The following is a 17,190-nucleotide window of genomic DNA, read 5'->3' as shown; positions in this document are numbered from 1 at the left end:
ATGATTCTAGATGTCTCGCGCCAGCCGAAGGACTAGCTTCCCCTATTAGAAGAAACAAAGACCTCTCTTGCCTCCAGAGAAACACCCCACAGAAATAGCAGCCCCCCACATGTAATGACGGTGAAATGAGCGGAAAGCACATACGTAGTAATGAAAACAGATTCAGCAAAATGAGGCCCGCTAAAACTAGATAGCAGAGGATACAAAAGTGAACTGCGCGGTCAGCGAAAAACCCTACAAAAAACCATCCTGAAATTACCTGAACTCATGTGCCAACTCATGGAACATGAGGAGTAATATCAGCCCACTAGAGCAACCAGCAACAAGGAATCACATAACTGCAAGCTGGACTAAAACAAAAATAAAGCAAAACGTGGAACAGGAAAATCAAAAACTTAGCTGGTCCTGATGATCACAGAAGCGGAAAGCAGAGGTAACAAGACACACTGATTACATTGATCGCCGGCGAGGAAATGACAAGAAAGCCAGGTTAAATAGGAAACTCCCATATCCTGATAGAACAGGTGGACACCAGAGACCGCAGAGAACACAAGTCACCCAGTACCATCTGTAACCACCAGAGGGAGCCCAAAAACAGAATCCACAACAGTACCCCCCCTTGAGGAGGGGTCACCGAACCCTCACGAGAACCACCAGGGCGTCCAGGATGAGCCCTATGAAATGCACGGACCAAATCAGCAGCATGAACATCAGAGGCAACCACCCAAGAATTATCCTCCTGACCATAACCCTTCCACTTGACCAAATACTGAAGTTTCCGTCTGGAAACACGAGAATCCAAGATCTTCTCCACAACATACTCCAATTCTCCCTCCACCAGCACCGGAGCAGGAGGCTCAAGCGAAGGAACAACAGGTACCTCATACTTCCGCAACAACGACCGATGGAACACATTATGAATAGCAAACGATGCCGGGAGATCCAAACGAAACGACACAGGGTTAAGAATTTCCAAGATCCTATAGGGACCGATAAACCGAGGCTTGAACTTAGGAGAAGAGACCTTCATAGGAACAAAACGAGAAGACAACCACACCAAGTCCCCAACACGAAGTCGAGGACCCACGCGGCGACGGCGATTAGCAAACTGCTGAGCCCTCTCCTGGGACAACTTCAAATTGTCCACCACATGACTCCAAATCTGATGCAACCTATCCACCACCATGTCCACTCCAGGACAATCAGAAGGCTCCACCTGACCAGAGGAAAAACGAGGATGAAACCCCGAATTACAAAAGAAAGGAGAAACCAAGGTAGCAGAACTAGCCCGATTATTAAGGGCAAATTCGGCAAGCGGCAAAAAGGTAACCCAGTCATCTTGATCAGCAGAAACAAAACACCTTAAATAAGTTTCCAAGGTCTGATTAGTTCGTTCCGTCTGGCCATTCGTCTGAGGATGGAATGCAGACGAAAAGGACAAATCAATGCCCATCTTAGCACAGAACGTCCGCCAAAATCTAGACACAAACTGGGATCCCCTGTCAGAAACAATGTTCTCCGGAATCCCATGCAAACGAACCACGTTCTGAAAAAACAGAGGGACCAACTCAGAGGAGGAAGGTAACTTAGGCAAGGGGACCAGATGAACCATCTTAGAAAAGCGGTCACACACAACCCAGATGACGGACATTTTTTGAGAGACAGGGAGATCCGAAATAAAGTCCATGGAAATGTGCGTCCAAGGCCTCTTCGGGATAGGCAAAGGTGACAACAATCCACTGGCCCGAGAACAGCAAGGCTTAGCCCGAGCGCAAACTTCACAAGACTGCACAAAAGAACGCACATCCCTCGACAAGGAAGGCCACCAAAAAGACCTCGCCACCAAGTCTCTAGTACCAAATATTCCAGGATGACCTGCCAACGCAGAAGAATGGACCTCGGAGATGACTCTACTGGTCCAATTATCCGGAACAAACAGTCTTTCAGGCGGACAACGATCAGGTTTATCCGCCTGAAACTCCTGCAAAGCACGTCGCAAGTCTGGGAAGACAGCCGACAAAATCACCCCATCCCTAAGGATACCAGTGGGCTCAGAATTTCCAGGGGAATCAGGCACAAAACTCCGAGAAAGAGCATCCGCCTTCACATTCTTTGAACCTGGCAGGTATGAAACCACAAAATCGAAACGGGAGAAAAACAGTGACCAACGAGCCTGTCTAGGATTCAGACGCTTGGCAGACTCAAGGTAAATCAGATTTTTGTGATCAGTCAAGACCACCACACGATGTCTAGCACCCTCAAGCCAATGACGCCACTCCTCAAATGCCCACTTCATGGCCAAAAGCTCCCGATTACCAACATCATAATTCCGCTCAGTGGGCGAAAACTTTCTAGAAAAGAACGCACATGGCTTCATCACCGAGCAATCGGAGCTTCTCTGCGACAAAACCGCCCCCGCTCCAATCTCAGAAGCATCAACCTCAACCTGAAAAGGAAGCGAAACATCTGGCTGACGCAACACAGGAGCAGAAGAAAACCAGCGCTTAAGTTCCTGAAAGGCCTCCACAGCCGCAGGAGACCAATCAGCAACATCAGCACCCTTCTTAGTCAGATCCGTCAAAGGCTTAACAACACTAGAAAAATTAGTTATGAAACGACGATAAAAATTAGCAAAGCCCAAGAACTTCTGTAGACTCTTAAGAGATGTAGGCTGCGTCCAGTCACAAATAGCTTGAACCTTGACGGGATCCATCTCAATAGTAGAAGGGGAAAAAATATACCCCCAAAAATAATTCTTCTGGACTCCAAAGAGACACTTTGAACCTTTTACAAACAAAGAATTGGCCCGCAGGACCTGAAACACCTTCCTGACCTGCTGAACATGGGACTCCCAGTCATCAGAAAAAACCAAAACATCATCCAAATACACAATCATAAATTTATCCAGATATTCACGGAAAATATCGTGCATAAAGGACTGGAAGACAGAAGGAGCATTAGAAAGTCCAAAAGGCATCACCAAATACTCAAAATGGCCCTCAGGCGTATTAAATGCGGTTTTCCACTCATCACCCTGCTTAATCCGCACAAGATTATACGCACCCCGAAGATCAGTCTTAGTGAACCATTTAGCCCCCTTAATGCGAGCGAACAAATCAGTCAACAATGGCAAAGGATACTGATATTTGACCGTAATCTTATTCAAAAGACGGTAATCTATACAAGGCCTCAAGGAACCATCTTTTTTGGCCACGAAAAAAAAACCTGCTCCCAAAGGAGATGAAGATGGACGGATATGTCCCTTTTCCAAGGACTCCTTAACATAATCCCGCATAGCAGTATGCTCTGGCACTGACAGATTGAACAAACGACCTTTAGGAAATTTACTGCCAGGAATCAAATCTATAGCACAATCGCAATCCCTGTGAGGAGGAAGCGAATTGAGCTTAGGCTCATCAAAAACATCCCGATAATCAGACAAAAATACAGGAACCTCAGAAGGAGTAGATGAAGCGATAGAAATCGGAGGTGCATCATCATGAACCCCCTGACATCCCCAGCTTAACACAGACATCGTATTCCAGTCCAAGACTGGGTTATGAGTTTGTAACCATGGCAGACCAAGCACTAAGACATCATGTAAATTATACAGTACCAGGAAGCGAATCACCTCCTGATGAACGGGAGTCATACGCATGGTCACGTGTGTCCAGTACTGAGGTTTATTCATAGCCAAAGGTGTAGAGTCAATTCCTTTCAAAGGAATAGGGACTTCCAGAGGCTCCAGACTAAACCCACAGCGGTTGGCAAATGACCAATCCATAAGACTCAGGGCAGCGCCTGAATCCACATAGGCATCGACGGAAATGGCTGATAATGAACAAATCAGAGTCACAGACAGAATGAACTTAGACTGTAAAGTACTAATGGCAACAGACTTATCAACCTTTTTTGTGCGTTTAGAGCATGCTGATGTAACATGAGCTGAATCACCACAATAAAAACACAACCCATTTTTCCGCCTATAGTTTTGCCGTTCACTTCTGGACTGAATTCTATCACATTGCATTGTCTCAGGTGCCTGTTCAGAAGACACCGCCAAATGGTGCACAGGCTAACGCTCCCGTAAACGCCGATCAATCTGAATAGCCATAGTCATAGACTCATTCAGACCTGTAGGCGCCGGGAACCCCACCATAACATCTTTAATGGCCTCAGAAAGGCCATCTCTGAATTTTGCAGCCAGAGCGCACTCATTCCACCGAGTAAGCACCGACCATTTCCGAAATTTCTGACAATATATTTCTGCTTCATCTTGCCCCTGAGAGAGAGCCAATAAAGCTTTTTCAGCCTGAATCTCTAGGTTAGGTTCCTCATAGAGCAAACCCAATGCCAGAAAAAACGCATCCACATTGAGCAACGCAGGATTCCCTGGTGCCAATGCAAATGCCCAATTCTGAGGGTCACCCCGCAGGAAAGATATAACAATTTTGACTTGCTGAGCAGGGTCTCCAGAGGAGCGAGATTTCAAAGAAAGAAACAACTTGCAATTGTTCCTAAAATTCAGAAAACTAGATCTATCTCCAGAAAAAAACTCTGGGATAGGAATTCTAGGTTCAGACATAGGAGCATGTACAACAAAATCTTGTATATTTTGAACCTTAGCAGCAAGATTATTCAGGCTGGAAGCCAAACTCTGGACGTCCATGATAAACAGCTGAGGTCAGAGCCATTCAAGGATTAAGAGGAGGTAAGACGCAGCCAGGCTGCAATTAAGGCTAGGCAGCAAACTCTGAGGGAAGGAGAAAAAAAAAAAAAACTTCCTCAGACTACTTTTCCTCCTACTTCAGCCAATACGATTACCACTTTTGGGCCGGCGATACTGTCATGATCCCAATGGCAGGGGATCACAAAAGGACAAGCACACAAAAAACAGAACAAGCTCTAGCTGACCGCGATCCTGAACCTAATTCACAACACTAGCAGTAGCCGGGGAACGTGCCTACGATGATTCTAGACGTCTCGCGCCAGCCGAAGGACTAGCTTCCCCTATTAGAAGAAACAAAGACCTCTCTTGCCTCCAGAGAAACACCCCACAGAAATAGCAGCCCCCCACATGTAATGACGGTGAAATGAGAGGAAAGCACATACGTAGTAATGAAAACAGATTCAGCAAAATGAGGCCCACTAAAACTAGATAGCAGAGGATATAAAAGTGAACTGCGCGGTCAGCGAAAAACCCTACAAAAAACCATCCTGAAATTACCTGAACTCATGTGCCAACTCATGGAACATGAGGAGTAATATCAGCCCACTAGAGCAACCAGCAACAAGGAATCACATAACTGCAAGCTGGACTAAAACAAAAATAAAGCAAAACGTGGAACAGGAAAATCAAAAACTTAGCTGGTCCTGATGATCACAGAAGCGGAAAGCAGAGGTAACAAGACACACTGATTACATTGATCGCCGGCGAGGAAATGACAAGAAAGCCAGGTTAAATAGGAAACTCCCATATCCTGATAGAACAGGTGGACACCAGAGACCGCAGAGAACACAAGTCACCCAGTACCATCTGTAACCACCAGAGGGAGCCCAAAAACAGAATCCACAACACAGTACCCTGAGAGGGCAATGTTGTGGTCTGAGTCAAAGGACCAGCATAGTAGTCTGGCTGTGGCTGTGCATCAGTGCACTCCATGTCAGAATCTACTTGTAATGGGCATGGCCTGTTAACTGTTTCACTTTCTAAGCCAGGGACGGTATGTGTAAAGAGCTCCATGGAGTAACCCGTTGTGTCGCCTGCTGCATCCTTCTCTCTTGTTGTTGTTTTTGCTGAAGAGGACAAGGAAGCGACTTGTCCCTGACCGTGAACATCCACAAACGAGGCACTGCTTTTACATTTACCAGTTTCAGAAGAGGAGGCAAAAGAGCTAGAGGTTGAGTCTGCAAGGTAAGCCAAAACTTGCTGTTGCTGCTCCGGCTTTAAAAGCGGTTTTCCTACTCCCAGAAAAGAGAGCGTTCGAGGCCTTGTGTAGCCAGACGACGAACCTGGCTCCACAGCTCCAGACTTAGGTGGAATATTTTTTTTCCCACGATCACCTGATGCTCCACTACCACTACCATCATTACCAGCTGACAATGAACGCCCACGGCCACGACCTCTTCCACCAGACTTCCTCATTGTTTTAAAAACTTAACCAAAGTAACTTTATTTGTTGCTGTCAAACAACTTACACGGTGAGCTATAACTTCAGTATGATTTCGATATCCCTTTACAGGTTGGTGAGACCGCAAGGAAAATCAGGCACAATGTTACACACTCTGTTTTCTGTGGCACCAAATCACAGAGATGCCACACACGCAGGACTGTCACTCAAGCACAAATGTCAATATTAATCTCCCATTTTTTTTTTTTTTTCAGGGAGACTTTAGAAACAAAATAAAATAAAATGATTTTTTCAGGAAGAATTTAGAAACCAAATAAAAAAAAAAAATAGGCTTTCTATGGCCCACTGAGTGAGAGATGGCACACACAGGAGTCAGGAGTGGCACACAAGCCCAGAGGCCAATATTTATCTCCCACTGATTGATTTAGTGATTTTTTCAGGTAGAATTTAGAACCCAAATCAAGCAAAAAAATAAATAGGCTTTCTATGGCCCACTATTTGAGAGAGAGAGAGATGGCACACCCAGGAGTCAAGACTGGCACACAAGCAGAGAGGGCAATATTAATCTCCCACTGATTTTTTTTTTTTTTCAGTGAGACTTTAGAAACAAAATAAAATAAAATGATTTTTTCAGGAAGAATTTAGAAACCAAATAAAAAAAAAATAGGCTTTCTATGGCCCACTGAGTGAGAGATGGCACACACAGGAGTCAGGAGGGGCACACAAGCCCAGAGGCCAATATTTATCTCCCACTAATTGATTTATTGATTTTTTCAGGTAGAATTTAGAACCCAAATCAAGCAAAAAAATAAATAGGCTTTCTATGGCCCACTGAGTGAGAGATGGCACGCACAGGAGTCAGGAGTGGCACACAAGCCCAGAGGCCAATATTTATCTCCCACTGATTGATTTAGTGATTTTTTCAGGTAGAATTTAGAACTCAAATCAAGCAAAAAAAATAAATAGGCTTTCTATGGCCCACTGAGTGAGAGATAGCACACACAGGGGTCAGGAGTGGCACACAAGCCCAGATGCCAATATTTTTCTCCCACTGATTGATTTATTGATTTTTTCAGGTAGAATTTAGAACCCAAATCAAGCAAAAAAATAAATAGGCTTCCTATGGCCCACTATTTGAGAGAGAGAGAGAGAGAGATGGCACACCCAGGAGTCAAGACTGGCACACAAGCAGAAAGGGCAATATTAACCCCTCTGTGACCTTAGACGTACTATCCCATCGAGGTGCCCTGGGCTTATCTGACCCTGGACGGGATAGTACGTCATAGCCGATCGGCCGCGCTCACGGGGGGAGCGCGGCCGATCGTGGCCGGGTGTCAGCTGCTTATCGCAGCTGACATCCGGCACTATGTGCCAGGAGCGGTCACGGACCGCCCCCGGCACATTAACCCCTGGCATACCGCGATCAAAGATGATCGCGATGTGCCGGCGGTGCAGGGAAGCACCGCGCAGGGAGGGGGCTCCCTGCGGGCTTCCCTGAGACCCCCGGAGCAACGCGATGTGATCGCGTTGCTGCGAGGGTCTCACCTCCCTCCCTGCTCCCTCCAGCCCCGGATCCAAGATGGCCGCGGATCCGGGTCCTGCAGGGAGGGAGGTGGCTTCACAGAGCCTGCTCAGAGCAGGCACTGTGAAGCCTGCAGCGCTGCATGTCAGATCAGTGATCTGACAGAGTGCTGTGCAAACTGTCAGATCACTGATCTGTGATGTCCCCCCCTGGGACAAAGTAAAAAAGTAAAAAAAAAATTTTCCAAATGTGTAAGAAAAAAAAAAAAATATATTCCAAAATAATGAAAAAAAAAAAAATATTATTCCCATAAATACATTTCTTCATCTAAATAATAAAAAAAAACAATAAAAGTACACATATTTAGTATCGCCGCGTCCGTAACGACCCGACCTACAAAACTGTCCCACTAGTTAACCCCTTCAGTAAACACCGTAAGAAAAAAAAAAAAAAACGAGGCAAAAAACAACGCTTTATTATCATACCGCCGAACAAAAAGTGGAATAACACGCGATCAAAAGGATAGATATAAATAACCATGGTACCGCTGAAAGCGTCATATTGTCCCGCAAAAAAAGAGCCGCCATACAGCATCATCAGCAAAAAAATAAAAAAGTTATAGTCCTGAGAATAAAGCGATGCAAAAATAATTATTTTTTCTGTAAAATAGTTTTTATCGTATAAAAGCGCCAAACCATAAAAAAATGATATAAATGAGGTATCGCTGTAATCATACTGACCCGAAGAATAAAACTGATTTATCAATTTTACCAAACGCGGAACGGTATAAACGCCTCCCCCAATAGAAATTCATGAATAGCTGGCTTTTGGTCATTCTTCCTCACAAAAATCGGAATAAAAAGCGATCAAAAAATGTCACGTGCCCAAAAATGTTTTCAATAAAAACGTCAACTCGTCCCGCAAAAAACAAGACCTCACATGACTCTGTGGACCAAAATATGGAAAAATTATAGCTCTCAAAATGTGGTATTGCAAAAAATATTTTTTGCAATAAAAAGGGTCTTTCAGTGTGTGACGGCTGCCAATCATAAAAATCCACTAAAAAACTCGCTATAAAAGTAAATCAAACCCCCCTTCATCACCCCCTTAGTTAGGGAAAAATAAAAAAAAATGTATTTATTTCCATTTTCCCATTAGGGCTAGGGTTAGGGCTAGGGTTAGGGCTAGGGCTAGGGTTAGGGCTAGGGTTAGGGCTAGGGCTAGGGTTAGGGTTAGGGCTAGGGTTAGGGTTAGGGCTAGGGTTAGGGCTAGGGTTAGGGCTAGGGCTAGGGTTAGGGCTAGGGTTAGGGCTAGGGTTAGGGTTAGGGCTAGGGTTAGGGCTAGGGTTAGGGCTAGGGTTAGGGCTAGGGTTAGGGCTAGGGTTAGGGTTAGGGCTAGGGTTAGGGCTAGGGTTAGGGCTAGGGTTAGGGTTAGGGTTGGGGCTACAGTTAGGGTTGGGGCTAAAGTTAGGGTTAGGGTTTAGATTACATTTACAGTTGGGAATAGGGTTGGGATTAGGGTTAGGGGTGTGTCAGGGTTAGAGGTGCGGTTAGGGTTACCGTTGGAATTAGGGTTAGGGGTGTGTTTAGATTAGGGTTTCAGTTATAATTGGGGGGTTTCCACTGTTTCAGCACATCAGGGGCTCTCCAAACACGACATGGCGTCCGATCTCAATTCCAGCCCATTCTGCGTTGAAAAAGTAAAACAGTGCTCCTTCCCTTCCGAGCTCTCCTGTGTGCCCAAACAGGGGTTTACCCCAACATATGGGGTATCAGCGTACTCAGGACAAATTGGACAACAGCTTTTGTGGACCAATTTCTCCTGTTACCCTTGGGAAAATACAAAACTGGGGGCTAAAAAATAATTTTTGTGGGAAAACAAAAAGATTTTTTATTTTCACGGCTCTGCGTTATAAACTGTAGTGAAACACTTGGGGGTTCAAAGTTCTCACAACACATCTAGATAAGTTCATTGAGGGGTCTAGTTTCCAATATGGGGTCACTTGTGGGGGGTTTCTACTGTTTAGGTACATTAGGGGCTCTGCAAACGCAATGTGACGCCTGCAGACCAATCCATCTAAGTCTGCATTCCAAATGATGCTCCTTCCCTTCCGAGCCCTCCCATGCGCCCAAACAGTGGTTTACTGCCACATATGGGGTATCAGCGTACTCAGGACAAATTGGACAACAACATTTAGGGTCCAATTTCTCCTGCTAACCTTGGAAAAATACAAAACTGGGGGCTAAAATATAATTTTTGTGGAAAAAAAAATATTTTTTATTTGCATGGCTCTGCGTTATAAACTGTAGTGAAATACTTGGGGGTTCAAAGCTCTCAACACATCAAGATGAGTTCCGTAGGGGGTCTACTTTCCAAAATGGTGTCACTTGTGGGGGGTTTCTACTGTTTAGGTACATTAGGGGCTCTGCAAACGCAATGTGACGCCTGCAGACCATTCCATCTAAGTCTGCATTCCAAATGGCGCTCCTTCCCTTCCGAACCCTCCCATGCGCCCAAACGGTGGTTCCCCCCCACATATGCGGTATCAGCGTACTCAGGACAAATTGGACAACAACTTTTGGGTTCCAATTTCTCCTGTTACCCTAGGGAAAATACAAAACTGGGGGCTAAAAAATAATTTTTGTGGGAAAAAAATTTTGTTTTATTTTTATGGCTCTGCATTATAAACTTCTGTGAAGCCCTTGGTGGGTCAAAGTGCTCACCACACATCCAGATAAGTTCCTTAGGGGGTCTACTTTCCAAAATGGTGTCACTTGTGGGGGGTTTCAATGTTTAGGCACATCAGTGGCTCTCCAAACGCAACATGGCGTCCCATCTCAATTCCTGTCAATTTTGCATTGAAAAGTCAAACGGCGCTCCTTCCCTTCCGAGCTCTCCCATGCGCCCAAACAGTGGTTTACTGCCACATATGGGGTATCAGCGTACTCAGGACAAATTGGACAACAACTTTTTGGGTCCAATTTCTTCTCTTACCCTTGGAAAAATAAAAAATTGGGGGCAAAAATATAATTTTTGTGAAAAAATATGATTTTTTATTTTTACAGTTCTGCATTATAAACTTCTGTGAAGCACTTGGTGGGTCAAAGTGCTCACCACACCTCTAGATAAGTTCCTTAGGGGGTCTACTTTCCAAAATGGTGTTACTTGTGGGGGGTTTCAATGTTTAGGCACATCAGTGGCTCTCCAAACACAACATGGCGTCCCATCTCAATTTCTGTCAATTTTGCATTGAAAAGTCAAACTGCGCTCCTTCCCTTCCGAGCTCTCCCATGCGCCCAAACAGTGGTTTACTGCCACATATGGGGTATCAGCGTACTCAGGACAAATTGGACAACAACTTTTGAGGTCCAATTTCTTCTCTTACCCTTGGAAAAATAAAAAATTGGGGGCAAAAATATAATTTTTGTGAAAAAATATGATTTTTTATTTTTACGGTTCTGCATTATAAACTTCTGTGAAGCACTTGGTGGGTCAAAGTGCTCACCACACATCCAGATAAGTTCCTTAGGGGGTCTACTTTCCAAAATGGTGTCACTTGTGGGGGGTTTCAATGTTTAGGCACATCAGTGGCTCTCCAAACGCAACATGGCGTCCCATCTCAATTCCTGTCAATTTTGCATTGAAAAGTCAAATAGCGCTCCTTCCCTTCCGAGCTCTCCCATGCGCCCAAACAGTGGTTTACTGCCACATATGGGGTATCAGCGTACTCAGGACAAATTGGACAACAACTTTTTGGGTCCAATTTCTCCTGTTACCCTTGGTAAAATAAAACAAATTGGAGCTGAAGTAAATTTTTTGTGTAAAAAAGTTAAATGTTCATTTTTATTTAAACATTCCAAAAATTCCTATTAAACACCTGAAGGGTTAATAAACTTCTTGAATGTGGTTTTGAGCACCTTGAGGGGTGCAGTTTTTAGAATGGTGTCACACTTGGGCATTTTCTATCATATAGACCCCTCAAAATGACTTCAAATGAGACGTGGTCCCTAAAAAAAAATGGTGTTGTAAAAATGAGAAATTGCTGGTCAACTTTTAACCCTTATAACTCCCTAACAAAAAAAAAAATTGGTTCCAAAATTATGCTGATGTAAAGGAGACATGTGGGAAATGTTACTTATTAAGTATTTTGTGTAACATATCTCTGTGATTTAATTGCATAAAAATTCAAAGTTTGAAAATTGCAAAATTTTCAAAATTTTTGCCAAATTTCCATTTTTTTCACAAATAAACGCAGGTACTATCAAAGAAATTTTACCACTATCATGAAGTACAATATGTCACGAGAAAACAATGTCAGAATCACCAGGATCCGTTGAAGCGTTTCGGAGTTATAACCTCATAAAGGGACAGTGGTCAGAATTGTAAAAATTGGCCTGGTCATTGACGTGCAAACCACCCTTGGGGGTAAAGGGGTTAATCTCCCACTGATTTTTTTTTTTTTTTTTTCAGGGATACTTTAATAATAATAATAATAATAATAATTTTTATTTATATAGCGCCAACATATTCCGCAGCGCTTTACAAATTATAGACGGGAATTGTACAGACAATAGACATTACAGCATAACAGAAATATAGTTCAATACAGATACCAGGAGGAGTGAGGGCCCTGCTCGCAAGCTTACAAACTATGAGGAAAAGGGGAGACACGAGAGGTGGATGATGACAATTGCTTTAGTTATTCGGACCAGCCATAGTGTAAGGCTCAGGTGTTCATGTAAAGCTGCATGAACCAGTTATCTGCCTAAGTATGTAGCAGTACAGACACAGAGGGCTAATACTGCATAAAGTGTATGAGAACATGATGCAAGGAACCTTTTTTTTTATTTTTTTTTTAAATAGGCCACACAGGGATCGTTAGGTTAATGCATTGAGGCGGTAGGCCAGTCTGAACAAATGAGTTTTTAGGGTACGCTTAAAACTGTGGGGATTGGGGATTAATCGTATTAACCTAGGTAGTGAATTCCAAAGAATCGGCGCAGCACGTGTAAAGTCTTGGAGACGGGAGTGGGAGGTTCTGATTATTGAGGATGCTAACCTGAGGTCATTAGCGGAGCGGAGGGCACGGGTAGGGTGGTAGACTGATACCAGGGAGGAGATGTAGGGTGGTGCTGGTGGTACTTTAGAAACAAAATAAAATAAAATGTTTTTTTCAGGAAGAATTTAGAAACCAAATAAAATAAAATGATTTTTTTCAGGGAGAATTTAGAAACTAAATAAAAAAAATAGGCTTTCTATGGCCCACTGAGTGAGAGATGGCACACACAGGTTTCAGGAGAGGCACACAAGCCCAGAGGCCAATATTTATCTCCCACTGATTGATTTAGTGATTTTTTCAGGTAGAATTTAGAACCCAAATCAAGCAAAAAAATAAATAGGCTTTCTATGGCCCACTGAGTGAGAGATGGAACACACAGGAGTCAGGAGTGGCACACAAGCCCAGAGGCCAATATTTATCTCCCACTGATTGATTTAGTGATTTTTTCAGGTAGAATTTAGAACCCAAATCAAGCAAAAAAATAAATAGGCTTTCTATGGCCCACTGAGTGAGAGATGGAACACACAGGAGTCAGGAGTGGCACACAAGCCCAGAGGCCAATATTTTTCTCCCACTGATTGATTTATTGATTTTTTCACGTAGAATTTAGAACCCAAATCAAGCAAAAAAAAATAAATAGGCTTTCTATGGCCCACTATTTGAGAGAGAGAGAGAGATGGCACACCCAGGAGTCAAGACTGGCACACAAGCAGAAAGGGCAATATTAATCTCCCACTGATTTTTTTTTTTTCAGGGACACTTTAGAAGCAAAATAAAATAAAATGATTTTTTCAGGAAGAATTTAGAAACCAAATAAAATAAAATGATTTTTTTCAGGGAGAATTTAGAAACCAAATTAAAAAAAAATAGGCTTTCTATGGCCCACTGAGTGAGAGATGGCACACACAGGAGTCAGGAGTGGCACACAAGCCCAGAGGCCAATATTTTTCTCCCACTGATTGATTTATTGATTTTTTCAGGTAGAATTTAGAACCGAAATCAAGCAAAAAAATAAATAGGCTTTCTATGGCCCACTGAGTGAGAGATGGCACACACAGGAGTCAGGAGTGGCACACAAGCCCAGAGGCCAATATTTATCTCCCACTGATTGATTTAGTGATTTTTTCAGGTAGATTTTAGAACACAAATCAAGCAAAAAAATAAATAGGCTTTCTATGGCCCACTGAGTGAGAGATGGCACACACAGGAGTCAGGAGTGGCACACAAGCCCAGAGGCCAATATTTATCTCCCACTGATTGATTTAGTGATTTTTTCAGGTAGAATTTAGAACCCAAATCAACCAAAAAAATAAATAGGCTTTCTATGGCCCACTGAGTGAGAGATGGCACACACAGGGATGGCACAAATGCCAATCTTAATCTCCCCCCCCCAAAAAAAAAAAACAGGGACTGTCCTACAATTACTATCTCCCTGCAGTAATCTCAGCCAGGTATGGCAGGCAGCAATAAGGAGTGGACTGATGCACAAATTAAATAAAAAGTGTGGACAAACAAAAAAGATAGCTGTGCAGAAAGGAAGGAACAAGAGGATTTGTGCTTTGAAAAAGCAGTTGGTTTGCACAGCGGCGTACACACAGCAATGCAGCTATCAGGGAGCCTTCTAGGGCAGCCCAATGAGCTACAGCGCTGAGGAAAAAAAAATAAAAATTGTAGCTTCCACTATCCCTGCACACCGAAGGTGGTGGTGCACAGTGGAAATCGCTACAGCACAAGCGGTTTGGGGGTTAATGGACCCTGCCTAACGCTATCCCTGCTTCTGACGAAGCAGCAGCAACCTCTCCCTAAGCTCAGATCAGCAGCAGTAAGATGGCGGTCGGCGGGAACGCCCCTTTATAGCCCCTGTGACGCCGCAGACAGCAAGCCAATCACTGCAATGCCCTTCTCTAAGATGGTGTTGACCAGGACCTATGTCATCAGGCTGCCCACTCTCTGCGTTCACCTTTATTGGCTTTTTGCGTCATTGAAACGCGACTTTGGCGCGAAAGTCGCGTACCGCATGGCTGACCCCGCACAAGGGTCGGATCGGGTTTCATGAAACCCGACTTTGCCAAAAGTCGGCGACTTTTGAAAATGAACGACCCGTTTCGCTCAACCCTAGTTACGAGTTAATAGACACCAAACATTTCTAGGTTCCTGTTTATCTAAGTGGTGAAAAAAATTCCAAACTTTGCTAAAAAAAAGAATTGGGCAATTTTTCGTTACTCGTTGCGTCTCCATTTTTCGTGATCTGAGGTTAGGTGAGGGCTTATATTTTGTGCGCCAAGCTGATGTTTTTAATGATACAATTTTGGTGCAGATACCTTCTTTTGATTGCCTGTTATTACATTTTAATGCAATGTCACGGCAACCAAAAACATAATCCTGGCATTTTGACTTTTTTTCTTGCTATGCCGTTTAGCGATCAGGCTAATCCTTTTTTAATTGATGGATCGGGCAATTCTAAACGCTGCAGTACCAAATATGTTCAGGTTTTATTTTTCTTATGTTTTATTTTGGGGCGATGGGATGCTCAGATCGCCCCTATGTAGTAGAATTGCAGCATTGCTTTGAGCACCGACCACAGGATGGTGCTCACAGCAATCTGGTATCATCAACCATAGAGGTCTGCAGTAGACCTCTGGTTGTTATGCAAATGCAGCGACGACCCACTATCACGTGATGGGGGTCACCCGTGCGCGCATTTTCGGCCGAATGGCCGGAATCACTTTTCAAATGCCGCTGTCAGTTTGACAGCGGCATTTAACTAGTTAATTCTGCCCACGTCTATTGCGGGCACATGTCAGCTGTTAAAAACAATGGCCTGAGCCCACATCAAAGCGGGGGTACTGACCTTGGATGTACTATTCCGTCCAAGGTCAGAAAGGTGTTAAACAGTGGAAGCTACCACAAGTGATCTCATTTTGTAAACTTGATCACGCCAGGAATTTACTATGGTTGATGAGCACTTGGAACCCATAGGTCCTTCACAGAATTTTACAAAGTTGATTTGTGAAAATGAAAAAGTATATTCTTTCCCACAAAAATTATTTTTTTCATTTTCACAAGGATAGCAGGAGAAAATGGAGGCAAAAATTTGTTGTGCAATTTCTTCTGAGTGCACTGAAAAAGCACCATTTTGGAATTCAGATTTTGCTGGACTGGTTTCAGGGTGCCATACTACATTGGTAGAGCACCTGAGGTGCCAAGCAGAACTCCTTATTTTACAAGCTAAACTTCTCAAATAATTAATCTAGAGTTGCAGTGATCATATTGACACCACAGGTTAGTCACAGAATTTTATACAATTGGGTAGTGAATAAAAAATAATTACATTTTTACCACTAAAATTTAGTTTTATCCCCAGATTTTACATTTTTACATTGGAAAATGGCTAAAAATGGCACTAAAATTTGTCATACAATTTATGCAGTACGTTGCAATACCCCACATGAGGCTGCACAGTACTGCTTAACCCCACGGTGAGACTCGGAAGGGACAGATTGCTAAATATCTCCTGAAGCGCAGATTTTCTAGAATAGTTTGCAAACTTCACATACAGAGTCCCTAAGTGCTGGAGGAACAGAATCCTTCCTTAAGTGACCCCCATTTTGGAAATTAGACCCCTTTGATAATTTATCTTCATGTGAAGTGACGACTTTGACTCCATTGGTGTTTTCCAGAAAGAAGTAGTAGTAGATGTTGCTGATTGCAAATTGCAAACTGCCATTGTTATGCCCAGTAAGCTGTAGTCACCAGTGCATTGTAGTGCCCATTACATTGTAGTGTTGAGCTCATGCTTCTGAAGATATGCACTCGTAAATTAGCTAATTTAAATCTTTCTACAGAATCCATATGATGCCCTGAGCTGGATTCGAACTGGCGTTGCTGCAGCCACAAAGCAGAGTACTAACCACTATACGATCACGGTAACATTCTGGAGCCAGGTAGGAGTCGAACCTACAATCTTCTGCTCCGTAGTCAGACGGGTTATCAATTGCTCCACTGGCCCTGATAATAATGATCAGGGCCAGTGAGTGGCGCAATGGATAACCCATCTGACTACAGATCAGAAGATTGTAGGTTTGACTCCTACCTGGCTCGAGAATGTTACCGTGATCGTATAGTGGTTAGTACTCTGTATTGTGGTGGCAGCAACCCCGGTTCGAATCTGGCTCAAGGCATCATATGAATTCTGCAGAAAGCTTTAAATTACTTGTAAATTAGGCAGGCTGTCTGATTCAGATTAAACCCCTGAGGAGCCACTCACAATAATAAGGCGGCAGAGCTACTCTGGACTCTGTCTGGCATCTTTTCAGTGTTGTCCTTCTCAGAAGTGCACAAAACTGGCACACCGCGCTTTTATGCTTGCCTAAAAAGACGTCTCACAGGCCAGACTGCATCCACAGTGCCTCCATCTGCCTCATTATAGTAAATCTTCTGCTGCAGATTCTGTCTGAATCAAATATTTCAGAGATTTA

The sequence above is a fragment of the Ranitomeya imitator genome, chromosome 1, assembly GCF_032444005.1.
Source record: "Ranitomeya imitator isolate aRanImi1 chromosome 1, aRanImi1.pri, whole genome shotgun sequence".
In the NCBI taxonomy this organism is placed as follows: Eukaryota; Metazoa; Chordata; class Amphibia; order Anura; family Dendrobatidae; genus Ranitomeya; species Ranitomeya imitator.
The sequence above is the reverse complement of the archived record's forward strand: the minus strand, read 5'-3'. Positions refer to the sequence as shown.